General features: G+C 38.8%; 1 non-coding gene across 1 annotated transcript; it reads right to left on the bottom strand.

The window, feature by feature from the left end:
- Window positions 1-18,223: 18,223 nt before the first annotated feature.
- Window positions 18,224-18,331, bottom strand: LOC112798539 (small nucleolar RNA R71). Its single transcript, XR_003200148.1, has one exon. It is a non-coding gene; the product is annotated as a small nucleolar RNA R71 (small nucleolar RNA).
- Window positions 18,332-18,562: the final 231 nt, after the last annotated feature.

Raw genomic sequence — 18,562 nt, 5'->3', positions numbered from 1 at the left:
TATGAATGTCCTATGAATCCATCACCTCTCTTAAATGAAAAATGCTTTAATCACAAAAGAACAAGAAGTACAGGATTTCGAAATTTATCCTTGAAACTAGTTGAATTAGTTTGATGTGGTGACAATACTTTTTGTTTTCTGAATGAATGCCTGAACAGTGCATATGTCTCTTGAATTTGTTGTTTTGAGAATGTTAAAAAAGTGTTGGCTCTTGAAAGGATGAGGAAAAAGAGAACTGTTATTGAGGATCTAAAAAATCATTTAATTGATTCTTGAAGCAAGAAAAAGCAGTGAAAAAAAAATTCGAAGAAAAAAGAGAAAGAAAAAGAAAAAGAAAGCAAAAGAAAGAAATAAAGTTGTGATCCAAGGCAAAAAGAGTGTGCTTAAGAACCCTGGACACCTCTAATTGGGGACTCTAGCAAAGCTGAGTCACAATCTGAAAAGGTTCACCCAATTATGTGTCTGTGGCATGTATGTATCCGGTGGTAATACTGGAAGACAGAGTGCTTTGGGTCACAGCCAAGACTCATACACTAGCTATGTTCAAGAATCATTATACTTAAGTAGGAGAATCAATAACACTATCTGAGTTCTGAGTTCTTATAGATGCCAATCATTCTGAACTTCAAGGGATAGAGTGAGATGCCAAAACTGTTCGGAGGCAAAAAGCTACTAGTCCCGCTCATCTAATTGGAGCTATGTTTCCTTGATATTTTGGAGTCTATAGTATATTCTCTTCTTTTTATCCTATTTTGATTTTCAGTTGCTTGGGGACAAGCAACAATTTAAGTTTGGTGTTGTGATGAGCGGATAATTTATACGCTTTTTGGCATTGTTTTTGGTATGTTTTTAGTATGATCTAGTTAGTTTTTAGTATATTTTTATTAGTTTTTAGTTAAAATTCACTTTTCTGGACTTTACTATGAGTTTGTGTGTTTTTCTGTGATTTCAGGTATTTTCTGGCTGAAATTGAGGGTTCTGAGCAAAAATCTGATTCAGAGACTGAAAAGGACTGCAGATGCTGTTGGATTCTGACCTCCCTGCACTCGAAGTGGATTTTCTGGAGCTACAGAAACCCAATTGGCGCGCTCTCAACGGCGTTGGAAAGTAGACATCCTGGGCTTTCCAGCAATATATGATAGTCCATACTTTGCCCAAGATTTGATGGCCCAAACCGGCGTGGCACATCAGCCTCAGAAATTCCAGCGTTTAACGCTGGAACTGGCATAAAACTTGGAGTTAAACGCCCAAACTGGCATAAAAGCTGGCGTTTAACTCCAGAAAAGGTCTCTACACGAAAATGCTTCATTGCTCAGCCCAAGCACACACCAAGTGGACCCAGAAGTGGATTTTTACGTCATTTACTCATTTCTGTATACCCTAGGTTACTAGTTTACTATTAATAGGATCTTTTGACATTGTATCTGGACCTCATGACACTTTACACGTTACTTTGTGTACTTTCCACGGCATGAGTCTCTAAACCCCATGGTTGGGGGTGAGGAGCTCTGCTGTGTCTTGATGGATTAATGCAATTACTACTGTTTTTCATTCAATCATGCTTGCTTCCATTCTAAGATATCACTTGTTCTTAAATCGGATGAATATGATGATCCGTGACAGTCATCATCATTCTCAACTATGAACGTGTGCCTGACAACCAACTCCGTTCTACCTTAGATTAAGTAGATATCTCTTGGATTCTTTAACCGGAATCTTCGTGGTATAAGCTAGAACTGATGGCGGCATTCAAGAGAATCCGGAAGGTCTAAACCTTGTCTGTGGTATTCTGAGTAGGATTCAATGATTGAATGACTGTGACGAGCTTCAAACTCCTGATAGCGGGGCGTTAGTGACAGACGCAAAAGAATCACTGGATTCTATTCCGGCCAGATCGAGAACCGACAGATGGATAGCCGTGCCGTGACAGGGTGCGTTGAACATTTCCACTGAGAGGATGGGAGGTAGCCACTGACAACGGTGAAACCCTTGCATACAGCTTGCCATGGAAGGAGCCTTGCGTGCTTGAAGAAGAAGACAGTAGGAAAGCAGAGATTCAGAAGATGGAGCATCTTCAACACCTCAACCTATTCTCCATTACTGCAATTCAAGTACTTATTTCCTGTTCTTTTGCTTTTCACAATCAATCCTGATAATTTCTGATATCCTGACTAAGATTTACAAGATAACCATAGCTTGCTTCAAGCCGACAATCTCTGTGGGATCGACCCTTACTCACGTAAGGTATTACTTGGACGACCCAGTGCACTTGCTGGTTAGTTGTGCGGAGTTGCAAAAGTGTGATTGCAATTTCGTGCACCAGCCACCAAGAGGGATAAGGAAAAGTTTCTAACTGAAGCAATAAACAAGTCTGATGCACAATCTTTGGTGAAAAACATTAGTTGGAGTAACCCTTCCACTTTGACATCTTAGCATGCACCGAGGACGGTGCAATCTTTAAGTGTGGGGAGGTCGATACCGACTTCCATGGGTTAGTTACTCTCTTTTCAACACCAATGTTTAGTTTTCTTTGTTTCTGAGTTGTTGCACTGTATAATAGATTGCATAGTTTGTTAGTTGCTTGCATTTATGTACCACTTGGTTGAAGTGATATCTTCTTTTTCAAGAAACTTTTTAGAGTATTTCAGTAATTTGAATTAAAATTTTTATTGGAATTGTTTGAAGAAATTTATTTTGGAACATGGTTTTAGAGGTAGAACATACAAAACCAGTGAGATTTTGAGCCTATTTGATTGGTTGTGTTTTATCAACCAATATTTTGTTTTGGTGTGTACTGTTCTCTCTATAATTGTGATCTTTGTCTTGCTTGATTCTATATTTCCATTGTTTGATGTATGCATGCACTTATATGATTGAGGCCTTGTTTCACTGAGCTTACATACCCATATGGCCTTAACCTTTCATTATCCTTTGCAAACCAATTTTGAGCCTATTTTACCCCTTTGTTCTTTACTTTAGCTCATCATTAACTCTAAGCAGGAAACAATAATGTCCTTAATTTGAATCTTTGGTTAGCTTAGACTAGTGAAAGTGCTCATGATTTAAGTGTGGGGAAGTTGGGTTTGAAAACATTTGGTTTGAGAATTGGGTGTTGTATATTCTTGAGAAAATGTGAAAAAGAACATTGAGGACATGTTCATGCATTCAATACCTTAATCATATGCATTGAGAAAAACAAAAAAAAATACAAAGAAAAAAAAAGGAAAAGAAAAGAAAAAAGAGCAAATAATAAAAAGGGGACAAAATGCCCCAAAGTAAATGGTAATAGCAATGCATATGTATTTTACTCAAATTCAAGATGCATGAATATATGGAAAATAATAGTTAATGGGTAGTTAGATTTTGCATTTTAATTACATGGATTGTCCTAAGTTAGGTGGGAAGTTTTGGTTAATTAAGGATTCAGATATTAGTCCACTTGACCAAATACAATCCTACCTTGACCCTAACCCCATTACAACCCTTAAAAGACCTCTTGATATGTGTAATAGTGCATTAAATTTTTGTTGATTGTTAGATGAAGAGCAAGTCTTAGAAAGCAAGATTAAGTAGAGAATTGAGAGAATCGAACCTCAGACACCTGAGCGATTAGAGTGTATACACTTCCAGTGAGGGTTCGATGCTCAATTCCTTGTTCCCGGCTTTCATGAGCTATCTTCTTCTTGCAAGTCTATTTGTACATCCTTTTTATGATTTAAATTAGTGAAATCCAATTCACATTTGTTCTTGAAAGGTTTATTTACTTTTCACCGAGACGGTAGAAATATTTTGCATTTAGCTGCATTCATACAGATAGGTTGCATCTCATACTTTCTACCATTCCTCTTCACTCTTATAGCTTCTCTTGAGCTTAGCGTGAGGACATGCTAATGTTTAAGTGTGGGGAGATTTGATGCACCACTATTTCGTGGTACATCTTGTGCTTAATTAAGTAGATTTTATCCAAAATTGTCACACTTATTCATGTAAATTGCATGTTTTACATTTTCCTTCCTGATTTTGTGCTATAATTGAAAACATGTTTCTTTGGTCTTAATTTAGCTAATTTTAATCCTCTCTTATTACCATTCGATGCCTTGATATGTGTGTTAAGTATTTTCAGAGATTACAGGACAGGAATGACTTAGAGGATGGAAAGGAAGCATGCAAAAGTGGAATGGATACAAGAAGCTGAAGGAAATGCAAAGCTGTCAGCCCTGACCTCTTTGCACTCAATCGATCATAACATAAGCTATAGAGGTCCAAATAAGGCGGTTCAAGTTGTGTTAGATACTAACATCTGGGACTTCGCAACGATATATAATTTGCCATTGTTTCCTTGCTGTTAGGTGACGTGCACGCGCAAAGCATGTGTACCCGTGCATGATGTGTACACGCGCATGAGCCACGTGCTGTACATATCAGAAATTGCCCCCAGCAATTTTTGAGCTGTTTTTGACCCATTTTTTGCCCAGAAAATACAAATTAGAGGCTGCAGAATGGAGAAAACAAGGACACAACTTTCATTCACATAATTTCAGGTTTAGATGTAGTTTTCTAGAGAGAGACTATCTCCTCTCTCTAAGTTTTAGGATCTTAGGTTTAGCTATTTTCAATTTCACATTTCTATCTTAGTTCAATTTAGTTTCTCTTCTACTCTTAATTGTTCTAGCTTTCTAGTTTATTTATTCCCCTTGTTGATTTGTTTATTTCCCCAATTTGATTTATGATCTCTTCATGTTAGATTGAATTTCTTATTTAATGCAATTTGAGGTATTTCACATTTATGATTGCTTTCTTCAATTTATGTTATTGATGCTTTCAATTGGTTGTCTGGATTTTTTATCTCTTATTGCTTTTCTATGTTTTAATGTGGTGCCTTGCAAGTGTTTGATAAAATGCTTGGGAGGGTTTTAAATTAGCTTTTTATGTCTTCTTGGCTTTGGTAGAGTAATTGGAGACTTTTGAGTTATCAAACTCCTTTGTGACTGACAATTGAAAGTTGCTGGTTGATTTGGATCCCTCTAAAGCTAGTCTTTCCTTAGGAGTTGATTAGGACTTGAGGAATCAAATTGATTTGTCCACTTGACTTTCCTTCATAGTTAGAAGTTAACTAAGTGGGAGCAACGAACAATTCTCATCATAATTGATAAGGATAACTAGGATAGGACGTCTAATTCTCATATCTTGCCAAGAGCTTTTCTAGTTATCAAATTACTTTCTTGCCATTTTATTTTCTTATTCTCTTATTCAAAAACCTCAAAAGATACCTTTACATAACCAATTATAAGAACAATTCCCTGCAATTCCTTGAGAGACGACCCGAGGTTTAAATACTTCAGTCATTAGTTTTATTAGGGGTTTGTTACTTGCGACGAATAATCTTTCGTATGAAAGGATTCCTCGTCGGTCTAGAAGCTATGCTTTCAACGAGAACTTAATTGTGAAATTCTAGACCACGTAAGGAATTCGTTCAACAAAATGGCGCCGTTGCCGGGGATTTGCAAATGTGTGCCTTATTATTGGTTATTGTAAATATTTGCTTTTTGCTTGTTTGCTAGTTTTTGTTAGTTTAGGAATTAGTTGCTTATTTTTACTAGTTTTTGTTTTTATTTTCTTTAGCTACTATGAATTCTCACCCCTTTGGCTATGAGTTTGGTTCAAACTATGTTGCAGGAAATAGGAGCTACAATGAGAATATGCTTCAAGGTTGGAACAATCAAGGTTGGGAGGAGCCACAAGGATTTGATCAACCCTCTTGGCAATAAACTCCTCCAATGTGTTACAAGCAACATCCATTCTGTGATGCATATCAAGGCAACAATTATGGTGGACCCTTCCGTGACAATCAACCCCCACCACACTATACCTATGAGCCCTCTCCTTAACATCACTTTGAACCACCATACTCACAAGCCACCCACTACCAAACACCCTTCTATGATCCTAATCCTTGCCCACCATACCAAGAACCTTATGAGCCATACTTAGAACCACCACCTCTATATACACCATCTCTATATCCTTATCAAGAAGAACCACCGCCGCATTCTGAGCCCTTTCTCCCAACAAATGAACCCTCATATCTACCCCAACCTCTGTTGGATCACAACACACTTATCTCTAATCTCATTGGTCTCACCTCTAAACTTCAATATCTTATATCCCAAAGGAACCAACCCTCTACCTCCAATATTCAATCCTCAAGCTTTAGTGCACCACCACCCTCCGTGCAAGAATACCTATATCCATCAATCCAAGAGCAAGATGATCCCAATTATGCTATGGACATGGAACAAGAAAGAAGGGATCGTCTTCCTGAATTCATACTTCAAAAGAAGCTAGAGGAGGCCCTAATGGTGGTGGTAGTAGAGACCCTTGAAGGCGAAGGAGTGGTTAAAGAATTAGCGAAGGAAGACATCAAGGAAGAGTTTGATTTTGTATTGGAGCAAGTGGAGAATGCCAAATTTATCACAGAAGAGGATGTGGTTAAAGGCTTAGGAGATGCGGAACCTCCATGGGAATCTAGAATTGTAGAGTATTCCTCCAATAAGCTTGAAATTGATGTTGAGGAGGATAGTGCACAACCTCCAAGGCATGTTCCTTATGAAGAATTGGATGGAATAGATCAAGACGCAAGTTTCCTTGGTGATGATGATCATGAATCAAGCCCTCCTAGTGATGAACTTGCATCCGCAATTGAACCCCTTGAGTTTGAAAAACCTTCTCCAAGTGAATCTGAAAATGATGTGGAGGTAGAATTTTCTCAACCTCCAACTTATGACTTGAGTGATGGGAAAGAATTAGAAGAATTTGATCAGGGTGCAGTTGAAGTTGAAGAGGTTTGAAAGGAGGTAGAAGAATCCAAAGAAGAGCATAAGGGAGTGGAGCTTGCAAGGCCATTGGAAGCACCTTTCCTCAAGCCATCAACATCCATCCTTTCATTCAAGTGGGTAAACCTCTTATCTCCAAGCTTTATAATCCCACTTGAATATGGGTGCAAAAGCAAGGTTTGGGACCCCGGAATTCAGTCTAGCAATCAACACTCTTGGGGCCTTGTCACTCGCTTTAACTTGCTTGAAGGCTTTTTGTGCCTAGTTTGGGATCCCGAATGCCATTGGAATTACAAACATTGGTGGAGATTTCTGGATCAGTACAAGCACAAGCCATCATGACAAGGAGCTCACCAAATGTCCAACTTAAGGACAATAACTAAAAGTGCTAGGTGGGAGATAACCCACCATGGTATAATCATTCCTTTTTCTTCTTAGTTTTATTTTATCTTATTGTTATCAGTGATCATTTATAATTTATGTATCATCACTTGCATTCTGCATAAAAAACAGAGAGGCAATCGACGCGCCAGCGCATCGTACGCGTCCGCGTCCTTTGTGCTCGCGGTATATGGTGGATTGAACAGAGAGTGGCGTTGGAGCTGGGCGAGAACCGTGCCTTAGGCACAATCAAGCCCATGTGTACAGGTACCGTACGCGTGCGCGCCATTTCCACTTTTGGCGATGTCCGCGTCTATGGCACGTCCACGTGGTTGGGAAAATCGGTGTAAAACCATGTTTTCCCGAGAGTTGTGCATGAGCGGAGCTGGACTCGGGCAAATGGCACACACTGAAGCACGCGTACGCGTACTAGACGCTTCTGCGTCCCATCCTTCTTGAGCGACCCACGCGTACGCGTGCCATACGCGTGCGCGTCGATTGTGCCGCCTCACTTATCCTCGTGCGCCTCCGGATTTCACTCCCCCCAATCCTAATTCTCTCTACTTCTTTCCTCTTTCCTCCTCCTTTTCCACTTTCTTCTCCTCCTCTCTCATCCTTATTCCTTTTCTTTTCTTCTATTTTACATTTGCATACTCGCATTCATGGCATTTTAACTTCATTATTTCTTCTCCTTTTCTTTTCTATATTTTTTGTTCTCACATTGGTGTTAAAATTTTCTTACTCAACTTGTATTATTTTGGGTACTTCTTGACTTGTTTGCTATTTAGTTGACATGCCTGTGCTTCTATTATTTTCTCACTTACATGTTGTAGCTAACATGTAGTTGAGAACCTTATTATTTGGCACTAGCCCACATATGTTTTATTTTTTTTCATATCTTTGCTTGTGGGTTCTTTCCCTTCCTTTTTCTCTTCTTTCAGGATGGCCACCAAGAGGGATAAGGAAAAGTTTCTAACTGAAGCAATAAACAAGTCTGCTGTACAATCTTTGGTGAAAAGCATTAGTTGGAGCAACCCTTCCACTTTCACATCTTAGCATGCACCGAGGACGGTGCAATCTTTAAGTGTGGGGAGGTCGATACCGACTTCCATGGGTTAGTTACTCTCTTTTCAACACCAATGTTTAGTTTTCTTTGTTACTGAGTTGTTGCATTGCATAATAGATTGCATAGTTTGTTAGTTGCTTGCATTTATGTACCACTTGGTTGAAGTAATATCTTCTTTTTCAAGAAACTCTTTAGAGTATTTCAGTAATTTGAATTAAAATTTTTATTGAAATTGTTTGAAGAAATTTATTTTGGAACATGGTTTTAGAGGTCGAACATACAAATCCAGTGAGATTTTGAGCCTATTTGATTGGTTGTGTTTTATCAACCAATATCTTGTTTTGGTGTGTATTGTTCTCTCTATAATTGTGATCTTTGTCTTGCTGGATTCTATATTTCCATTGCTTGATGTATGCATGCACTTATATGATTGAGGCCTTGTTTCACTGAGCTTACATACCCATATGGCCTTAACCTTTCATTATCCTTTGCAAACCAATTTTGAGCCTATTTTACCCCTTTGTTCTTTACTTTAGCTCATCATTAACTCTAAGCAGAAAATAATAATGCCCTTAGTTTGAATCTTTGGTTAGCTTAGACTAGTGAAAGTGCTCATGATTTAAGTGTGGGGAAGTTGGGTTTGAAAATATTTAGTTTGAGAATTGGGTGTTGTATATTCTTGAGAAAATGTGAAAAAGAACATTGAGGACATGTTTATGCATTCAATACCTTAATCATATGCATTGAGAAAAATAGAAGAAAAAAATACAAAGAAAAAAAAGGAAAAGAAAAGGAAAAAGAGCAAATAATAAAAAGGGGACAAAATGCCCCAAAGTAAATGGTAATAGCAATGCATATGTACTGTACTCAAATTCAAGATGCATGAATATGTGGAAAACAATAGTTAATGGGTAGTTAGATTTTGCATTTTAATTACATGGATTGTCCTAAGTTAGGTGGGAAGTTTAGGTTAATTAAGGATTCAGATTTTAGTCCACTTGACCAAATACAATCCTACCTTGACCCTAACCCCATTACAACCCTTAAAAGACCTCTTGATATGTATAATAGTGCATTAAATTTTTGTTGATTGTTAGATGAAGAGCAAGTCTTAGAAAGCAAGATTAAGTAGAGAATTGAGAGAATCAAACCTCAGACACCTGAGCGATTAGAGTGTATACACTTCCAGTGAGGGTTCAATGCTCAATTCCTTGTTCCCGGCTTTTGGTGGACGAAATTGTGATCCTCAAAGTTGGTCTCTTTGTATTTGTATGAAATCAAAAATACCCCAAAGAGATCATGGTGTGATAAATTGGGATCTGAATAATCCCTGGTGTGATCATAACTCCGTTCAACTTAACCAGTAAGTGTACTGGGTCAACCAAGTAATACCTTACGTGAGTAAGGGTCGATCCCACAGAGATTGTTGGTATGAAGCAAGCTATGGTCACCTTGTAAATCTCAGTTAGGTAGATTAAATTGGTTTATGATGAGTTCGAAAATTAATAATAAATAGAAAATAAAAAGGGATAGAAATACTTCTGTAAATCAATAGTGGGAATTTCAGATAGGCGTATGGAGATGCTGTGCTCCTCTCGTATCTCTACTTTTTTATTACATTCATCCAATCCTTCTTACTCCTTTCCATGGCAAGCTGTATGTAGGGCATCACTGTTGTCAATGGCTACATCCCATCCTCTCAGTGAAAATGGTCCTATGGTCTGTCACAGCACGGCTAATCATCTGTCGGTTCTTAATCAGGTTGGAATAGAATCCCTTGATTCTTTTGCGTTTGTCATCACGCCAGTTTGAAGCTCGTCACAGTCATTCAATCCCAGAATCCTACTTGGAATACCATAGACAAGGTTTAGACTTTCCGGATCCTCATGACTGCCGCCATCTATCTAGCTTATACCACGAAGATTCTGTTGGGGAATCTAAGAAATATGCGCCCGGCCTAAAGTAGAATGGAAGTGGTTGTCAGTCACGCGCGTTCATTGGTGAGAATCATGATGAGTGTCACGGATCATCACATTCATCAAGTTGAAGTGCAACGTATATCTTGGAATAAGAACAAAAGAGAATTGAATAGAAAGTAATAGTAATTGTATTGAAACTTGAGGTACAGCAGAGCTCCACACCCTTAATCTATGGTGTGCAGAAACTCCACTGTTGAAAATACATAAGTAAAAGGTTCAGGCATGGCGAAATGGCCAGCCCCCCTGAATGATCAAGAGATCGAATGATCAAAGACTACAAAGTCCAAAGATTAAACTGTCAAAAGATGTCTAATACAATAGTAACTTATCCTATTTATACTAGACTAGCTACTAGGGTTTACATGAGTAAGTAATTGATGTATAAATCCACTTCCGGGGCCCACTTGGTGTATGCTTGGGCTGAGCTTGATCTATCCACGAGCTGAGGCTTAACTTGGAGTTGAACTCCAAGTTATAACGTGTTTTGGGCGTTCAACTCCGGATCATGACGTGTATCTGGCGTTTAACTCCAGACAGCAGCATGTACTTGGCGTTCAACGCCAAGTTACGTCGTCAATTTCCGAATAAAGTATGGACTATTATATATTGCTGGAAAGCTCTGGATGTATACTTTCCAACGCCGTTGAGAGCGCGCCGTTTGGAGATCTGTAGCTCCAAAAAATCCATTTCGAGTGCAGGGAGGTCAGATTCCAACAGCATCAGCAGTCCTTTTGCCAGCCTTTTTCAGAGTTTTGCTCAAGTCCCTCAATTTCAGCCAGAAATTATCTGAAATCACAGAAAAACCCACAAAATCATAGTAAAGTCCAGAAATGTGAATTTAACATAAAAACTAATGAAAACATCCCTAAAAGTAGCTTGAACTTACTAAAAACTACCTAAAAATAATGCCAAAAAGCGTATAAATTATCCGCTCATCACAACACCAAACTTAAATTGTTGCTTGTCCCCAAGCAACTGAAAATCAATTAGGATAAAAAGAAGAGAATATACTATAAATTTCAAAATATCAATGAATATTAATTATAATTAGATGAGCGGGACTTGTAGCTTTTTGCTTTTGAACAGTTTTGGCATCTCACTTTTTCCTTTGAAGTTTAGAATGATTGGCTTCTCTAGGAACTTAGAATTTCGAATAGTGTTATTGATTCTCCTAGTTAAGTATGTTGATTCTTGAACACATCTACTTTTATGAGTCTTGGCCGTGGCCCTAAGCATTTTGTTTTCCAGTATTACCACCGGATACATAAATGCCACAGACACATGACTGGGTGAACCTTTTCAGATTGTGACTCAGCTTTGCTAGAGTCCCCAGTTAGAGGTGTCCAGAGCTCTTAAGCACACTCTTTTTGCTTTGGATCACGACTTTAACCACTCAGTCTCAAGCTTTTCACTTGGAACTTCATGACACAAGCACATGGTTAGGGACAGCTTAGTTCAGCCGCTTAGGCCTGGATTTGATTTCCTTAGGCCCTTCTATCCATTGATGCTCAAAGCCTTGGATCCTTTTTACCCTTGCCTTTTGGTTTTAAGGGCTATTGGCTTTTTTTGCTTGCTTTTTCTTTTTCTTTCTATTTTTTTTCGCCATTTTTTTGCAAGCTTTTTTTTTCACTGCTTTTTCTTGCTTCAAGAATCAATTTTATGATTTTTCAGATTACCAATAACATTTCTCTTTGTTCATCATTCTTTCAAGAGCCAACAGTTTTAACATTCATAAACAACAAGATCAAAAATATGCATTGTTTAAGCATTCATTCAGAAAACAAAAAGTATTGTCACCACATCAATATAATTAAACTAAATTCAAGGATAAATTCGAAATTCATGTACTTCTTGTTCTTTTGAATTAAAACATTTTTCATTAAAGAGAGGTGAAGGATTAATGGATTTTATTCATAGCTTTAAGACATGGTTACTACATACTAATGATCATGAAGTAAAGACACAAAACATAGATAAACACAACATTAAAAACTGAAAAGCAGAAAGAAATAAGAACAAGGAATGAATCCACCTTTAGTGGCGTCTTCTTCTTGAAGGACCAACAATGTCCTTAAGCTCTTCTATGTCCCTTCCTTGCCTTTGTTGCTCCTCCCTCATTGCTCTTTGATCTTCTCTTATTTCATGGAGAATGATGGAGTGCTCATGATGTTCCACCCTTAATTGTTCAACATTGTGGCTCAAATCTTCTAAGGAGGTGTTGAGTTGTTCCCAATAGTTGTTGGGAGGAAAGTACATCCCTTGAGGCATCTCAGGGATTTCTTGATGATGAGCTTCCTCATGCATCTCTTGAGAACCGTGGAAGGTCTCTCTTGCTTGCTCCATCCTCTTCTTGGTGATGGGCTTATCCTCTTCAATGGAGATATCTCCTTCTATGATAACTCTAGCTGAGTAACATAGATGGCAAATAAGGTGAGGAAAAGCTAGCCTTGCCATTGTGGAGGGCTTGTCGGCTATTTTGTAGATTTCATTGGAGATAACCTCATGAACTTCTACTTCCTCTCCAATCATGATGCTATGAATCATGATGGCCCGATCCACAGTAACTTCAGATTGGTTTCTAGTAGGAATGATGGAGCGTTGAATGAACTCCAACCATCCTCTAGCCACAGGCTTGAGGTCCAGTCTTCTTAGTTGAACTGGCTTGCCTTTGGAGTCTCTCTTCCATTGAGCTCCTTCCACACATATGTCCGTAAGGACTTGGTCCAACCTTTGATTAAAGTTGACCCTTCTAGTGTAGGGGCGTTCATCTCCTTGCATCATGGGCAAGTGAAACGCCAACCTCACATTTTTCGGACTAAAATCTAAGTATTTCCCCCGAACCATTGTGAGATAATTCTTTGGATTTGGGTTCATACTTTGATCATGGTTCCTAGTGATCCATGCATTGGCATAGAACTCTTGAACCATTTAGATTCCGACTTGTTGCATGGGGTTGGTTAAGACTTCCCAACCTCTTCTTCGGATTTCATGTCGGATCTCCGGATACTCATTTTTCTTGAGCTTGAAAGGGACCTCAGGGATCACCTTCTTCTTTGCCACAACATCATAGAAGTGGTATTGATGGCTTTTGGAGATGAATCTTTACATCTCCCATGACTCGGAGGTGGAAGCTTTTGTCTTCCCTTTTCCTTTTCTAGAGGATTCTCCGGCCTTAGGTGCCATTGATGGTAGTGGAAAACAAAAAAGATTGTGCTTTGACCACACCAAACTTAAAATATTACTCGTCCTCAAGCAATAGAAGAAAGAAGAGAAGAAGAAGAAGAAGAGAATATGGTAGAGAGGGAGAGATGTAGGTTCGGCCAAGGTGAAGAAGAGGGGGTTGTGTTGTGTGAAAATGAAGTAGAATGGAAGGGTATATATAGGGAGAGGGGGGAGTGAATGTTCGGCCATTTAGGGTGGGAATGGATGGGAAAATGCTTTTGAATTTTTGAAGGTAGGTGGGGTTTATGGGGAAGAGTGGATGGATGTGAGTGGTGAAGGGGGTGATTGGGAAGAGGGATTGAGGTGATTGGTGAAGAGTGTTGGGAAGTGTGACATGGGGAATACTCATCACAAAATAGGATTAGGAGGTAAGGTGGGAATATAGTAGGTGGGGATCCTGTGGGGTCCACAGATCCTGAGGTGTCAAGGAATTCCATCCCTGCACCAAATAGGCATGTAAAATGCCTTTGCACACCATTCTGGCGTTTAAACGCCGTGTGGTGCACATTCTGGGCGTTCAACGCCCATGTAAAGCATGTTTCTGGCGTTGAACGCCAGTTTCATGCTTGTTACTGGCGTTCAGCACCAGCTTTTCTTCTCTAGGCACATTCCTGGCGTTCAGCGCCAGAATGTTGCTTGTTTTTGGCGTTCAGCGCCAGGTTGATGCTCTGTTCTGGCGTTGAACGCCAGCCAGATGCTCCTTACTGGCGTTGAACGCCAGCCTGTGCTTCCTCCAGGGTGTGATTTTTCTTCTGCTATTTTTTTATTCTGTTTTTAATTTTTATATTTTTTCGTGACTCCTCATGATCATGTACCTAATAAAACACAAAATAAAAATAAAATAATAACTAGATAAATAAAATTGGGTTGCCTCCCAACAAGCGCTTCTTTAATGTCAATAGCTTGACAGTGGCTCTCATGCAGCCACAAGGTGATCAGGTCAATGTTGTATAGTCCCAACACCAAACTTAGAGTTTGGATATGGGATCTTAACACCAAACTTAGAGTTTGGTTGTGGCCTCACAACACCAAACTTTAGAGTTTGACTGTGGGGGCTGATGAGCGGATAATTTGTACGCTTTTTGGCATTGTTTTTAGTATGTTTTTAGTATGATCTAGTTAGTTTTTAGTATATTTTTATTAGTTTTTAGTTAAAATTCACTTTTCTGGACTTTACTATGAGTTTGTGTGTTTTTCTGTGATTTCAGGTATTTTCTGGCTGAAATTGAGGGACCTGAGCAAAAATCTGATTCAGAGACTGAAAAGAACTGCAGATGCTGTTGGATTCTGACCTCCCTGCACTCGAAGTGGATTTTCTGGAGCTACAGAAGCCCAATTAGCGCGCTCTCAAAGGTGTTGGAAAGTAGACATCCTGGGCTTTCCAGAAATATATGATAGTCCATACTTTGCCCAAGAGTTGATGGCCCAAACCGGCGTTCAAAGTCACCCTAAGGAATCCCAGCGTTAAACGCCGGAACTGGCACCAAAATGGGAGTTAAACGCCCAAACTGGCATAAAAGCTGGCGTTTAACTCCAAGAAGAGTCTCTACACGAAAATGCTTCAATGCTCAGCCCAAGCACACACCAAGTGGGCCCGGAAGTGGATTTTTATGTCATTTACTCATCTCTGTACACCATAGGCTACTAGTTCTCTATATATAGGACCTTTTACTATTGTATTTTCATCTTCTGATCTTTGGAATCTTTTGATCTTTAGATCTTTTGATCATTGGGAGGCTGGCCATTCGGCCATGCCTAGACCTTGTTCTTATGTATTTTCAACGGTGGAGTTTCTACACACCATATATTAAGGTGTGGAGCTCTGCTGTACCTCGAGTATTAATGCAATTACTATTGTTCTTCTATTCAATTCCGCTTGTTCTTGTTCTAAGATATCACTTGTTCTTCAACTTGATGAATGTGATGATCCGTGACACTCATCATCATTCTCACCTATGAACGTGTGACTGACAACCACCTCCGTTCTACCTTCGACTGGGTGAATATCTCTTGGATTCTTTAACCGGAATCTTCGTGGTATAGGCTAGAACTGATGGCAGCATTCAAGAGAATCCGAAAGGTCTAACCTTGTCTGTGGTATTCTGAGTAGGATTCAATGATTGAATGACTGTGACGTGGTTCAAACTCCTGAGGGTGGGGCGTTAGTGACAGACGCAAAAGAATCACTGGATTCTATTCCGGCCTGATCGAGAACCGACAGATGGATAGCCGTGCCGTGACAGGGTGCGTTGAACATTTCCACTGAGAGGATGGGAGGTAGCCACTGACAACGGTGAAACCCTTGCATGAGCTTGCCATGGAAAGGAGTAAGAAGGATTGGATGAAGACAGTAGGAAAGCAGAGAGACGGAAGGGAAGGCATCTTCATACGCTTATCTGAAATTCCTACTAATGAATTACATAAGTATCTCTATCTTTATCTTTATGTTATATGCGTTTATCACCATACCCCTTTGAGTTTGCCTGACTAAGATTTACAAGGTGACCATAGCTTGCTTCATACCAACAATCTCTGTGGGATCGACCCTTACTCGCGTAAGGTTTATTACTTGGACGACCCAGTACACTTGCTGGTTAGTTGTGCGAAGTTGTGTTTATGCCATGGTATTGAACACCAAGTTTTTGGATTCATTACCGGGGATTATTTGATTTGTGAAAAGTATAGATCACAATTTCGCGCTACCAAGTTTTTGGCGCCGTTGCCGGGGATTGTTGAGTATGGACAACTGACGGTTCATCTTGTTGCTTGGATTAGGTATTTTTCTTCAGAGTTCTTAAGAATGACTTCTAGTGTTTCAAGGTGATGTTCTTATCATCACCAAAGCTGATTGATTTTCATCAATTTAGCTCTTGAATGCAATGTCCTGCTGAAGCTTGTTCAGCCATGTCTAATTTCTTTAGACTGAAGCTTTAGACTAACATTGCATGATTCCTGGAATTCTCATTAAGAATTTTGATACCTTTATTTTCTTTTTCCACTTAATTTTCGAAAAAAGCACAAAAAAATTACAAAACCATAAAATCCAAAAATTTCTTATTTGAGTCTAGTGTCTCATATTAAGTTTGGTGTCAATTGCATGTTTCTGTTCTTCTTGCATTCATGCATGTGTCTTCATTCATCTTCAAGTTGTTCTTGACTTGAGTGTTTATGTGTCTCATATAGTGTCAGTAGTATACAAACTGCTAAGTTTGGTGTCTTGCATGCATTGTTATTTGATTTTAGTTGCATTTTGATTATTCCTTATTATTAAAAATCCAAAAATATTTTTTAATTTGTGTCTTTTCAAGTCAATAATACAGAGAATTGAAGATTCAGAACATACAGCAGAGGAATTGCACAGAAAAAGCTGGGCGTTCAAAACGCCCAGTGAAGAAGGACAGACTGGCATTTAAACGCCAGCCAGGGTACCTGGTTGGGCGTTTAACGCCCAAAAGGGTAGCATTTTGGGCGTTAAACGCCAGAATGTGCACCATTCTGGGCGTTTAATGCCAGGATGGCACAAGGGGGAAGATTTTGTTTTCAATGCAATTTTTTTTTTCAAGTTTTCAAAATCTTTTCAAAATCAAATCTTTTTCGAATCATATCTTTTCAATCAAATCTTTTTCAAAATCAATTTCTTTCTATTTTTAAAAATACTTGCTATCAATTAATGATTTGATTCAACATTTCAAGTATGTTGCCTTTTCTGTTGAGAAAGGTTTAATGTTTGAATCATATCTTTTCTTGTTAGCCAAGTTTTTAATTTTCAAAATCAAATCTTTTTAAAATGTTTTTCAAATCATATCTTCTCAATCACATCTTTTTAAAACTAATCATATCTTCTTAACCACATCTTTTTCAAAATAGTTTTCAATCAAATCTTTTTGATTTCTAATTTCAAAATCTTTTTCAAAAATCACTTGATTTCTTTTCCACTTTCATTTTCGAAAATCAATTAGTGTTTTTCAAAAATGTTTTCAAAATCTTTTACTTAATTTTTGAAAATTACTTCCCTTCTTCTCACATCCTTCTATTTATGGACTAACACTATTCCTTAATGCAAAATTCGAACTCCATCTTCTTTGATATGTTCGAATTTTCTACTTCTGTCTTCTACTTTTCTTTTCCTCTGACACCTAAAGGAATCTCTATACTGTGACATAGAGGATTCCACATTTTCTTGTTCCCTTCTCTTTCTTATGAGCAGGAGCAAGGACAAAAGCATTCTTGTTGAGGCTGATCCTGAACCCGAAAGGACCTTGAAGAGAAAGCTAAGAGAAGCCAAAGCACAACTCTCTGTAGAGGACCTAACAAAATTCTTCAAAGAAGAAGAACACATGGCAGCCGAAAACAACAACAATGCCAACAATGCAAGGAAGGTGCTGGGTGACTTTACTGCACCTACTCCCGACTTCTATGGGAGAAGCATCTCTATCCCTGCCATTGGAGCAAACAACTTTGAGCTTAAGCCTCAATTAGTTTCTTTAATGCAACAGAATTGCAAGTTCCATGGACTTCCATTGGAAGATCCTCATCAGTTTTTAGCTGAATTCTTGCAAATCTGTGACACTGTCAAGACTAATGGGGTTGACCCTGAGGTCTACAGACTTATGCTATTCCCTTTTGCTGTGAGAGACAGAGCTAGGATATGGTTGGACTCTCAACCTAAAGAAAGCCTGGACTCTTGGAAAAAGCTAGTCAATGCCTTCTTGGCAAAGTTCTTTCCACCTCAAAAATTGAGTAAGCTTAGAGTGGAAGTCCAAACCTTCAGACAGAAGGAAGGAGAATCCCTCTATGAAGCTTGGGAAAGATACAAACAATTAATCAGAAAGTGCCCTTCTGACATGCTTTCTGAATGGAGCATCATAGGTATTTTCTATGATGGTCTCTCTGAACTATCCAAGATGTCTTTGGATAGCTCTGCTGGAGGATCTCTTCATCTGAAGAAGACGCCTACAGAAGCTCAAGAGCTGATTGAAATGGTTGCAAATAACTGGTGGATGAAATTGTGATCACTATTCTTTTCAAGTTGTTTGTCTTTGTATGAAATCATTATTATGGCACTAGTTGAATTCACAACT

Source organism: Arachis hypogaea, chromosome 4, assembly GCF_003086295.3.
Source record: "Arachis hypogaea cultivar Tifrunner chromosome 4, arahy.Tifrunner.gnm2.J5K5, whole genome shotgun sequence".
In the NCBI taxonomy this organism is placed as follows: Eukaryota; Viridiplantae; Streptophyta; class Magnoliopsida; order Fabales; family Fabaceae; genus Arachis; species Arachis hypogaea.
The sequence above is the reverse complement of the archived record's forward strand: the minus strand, read 5'-3'. Positions and strand labels throughout refer to the sequence as shown.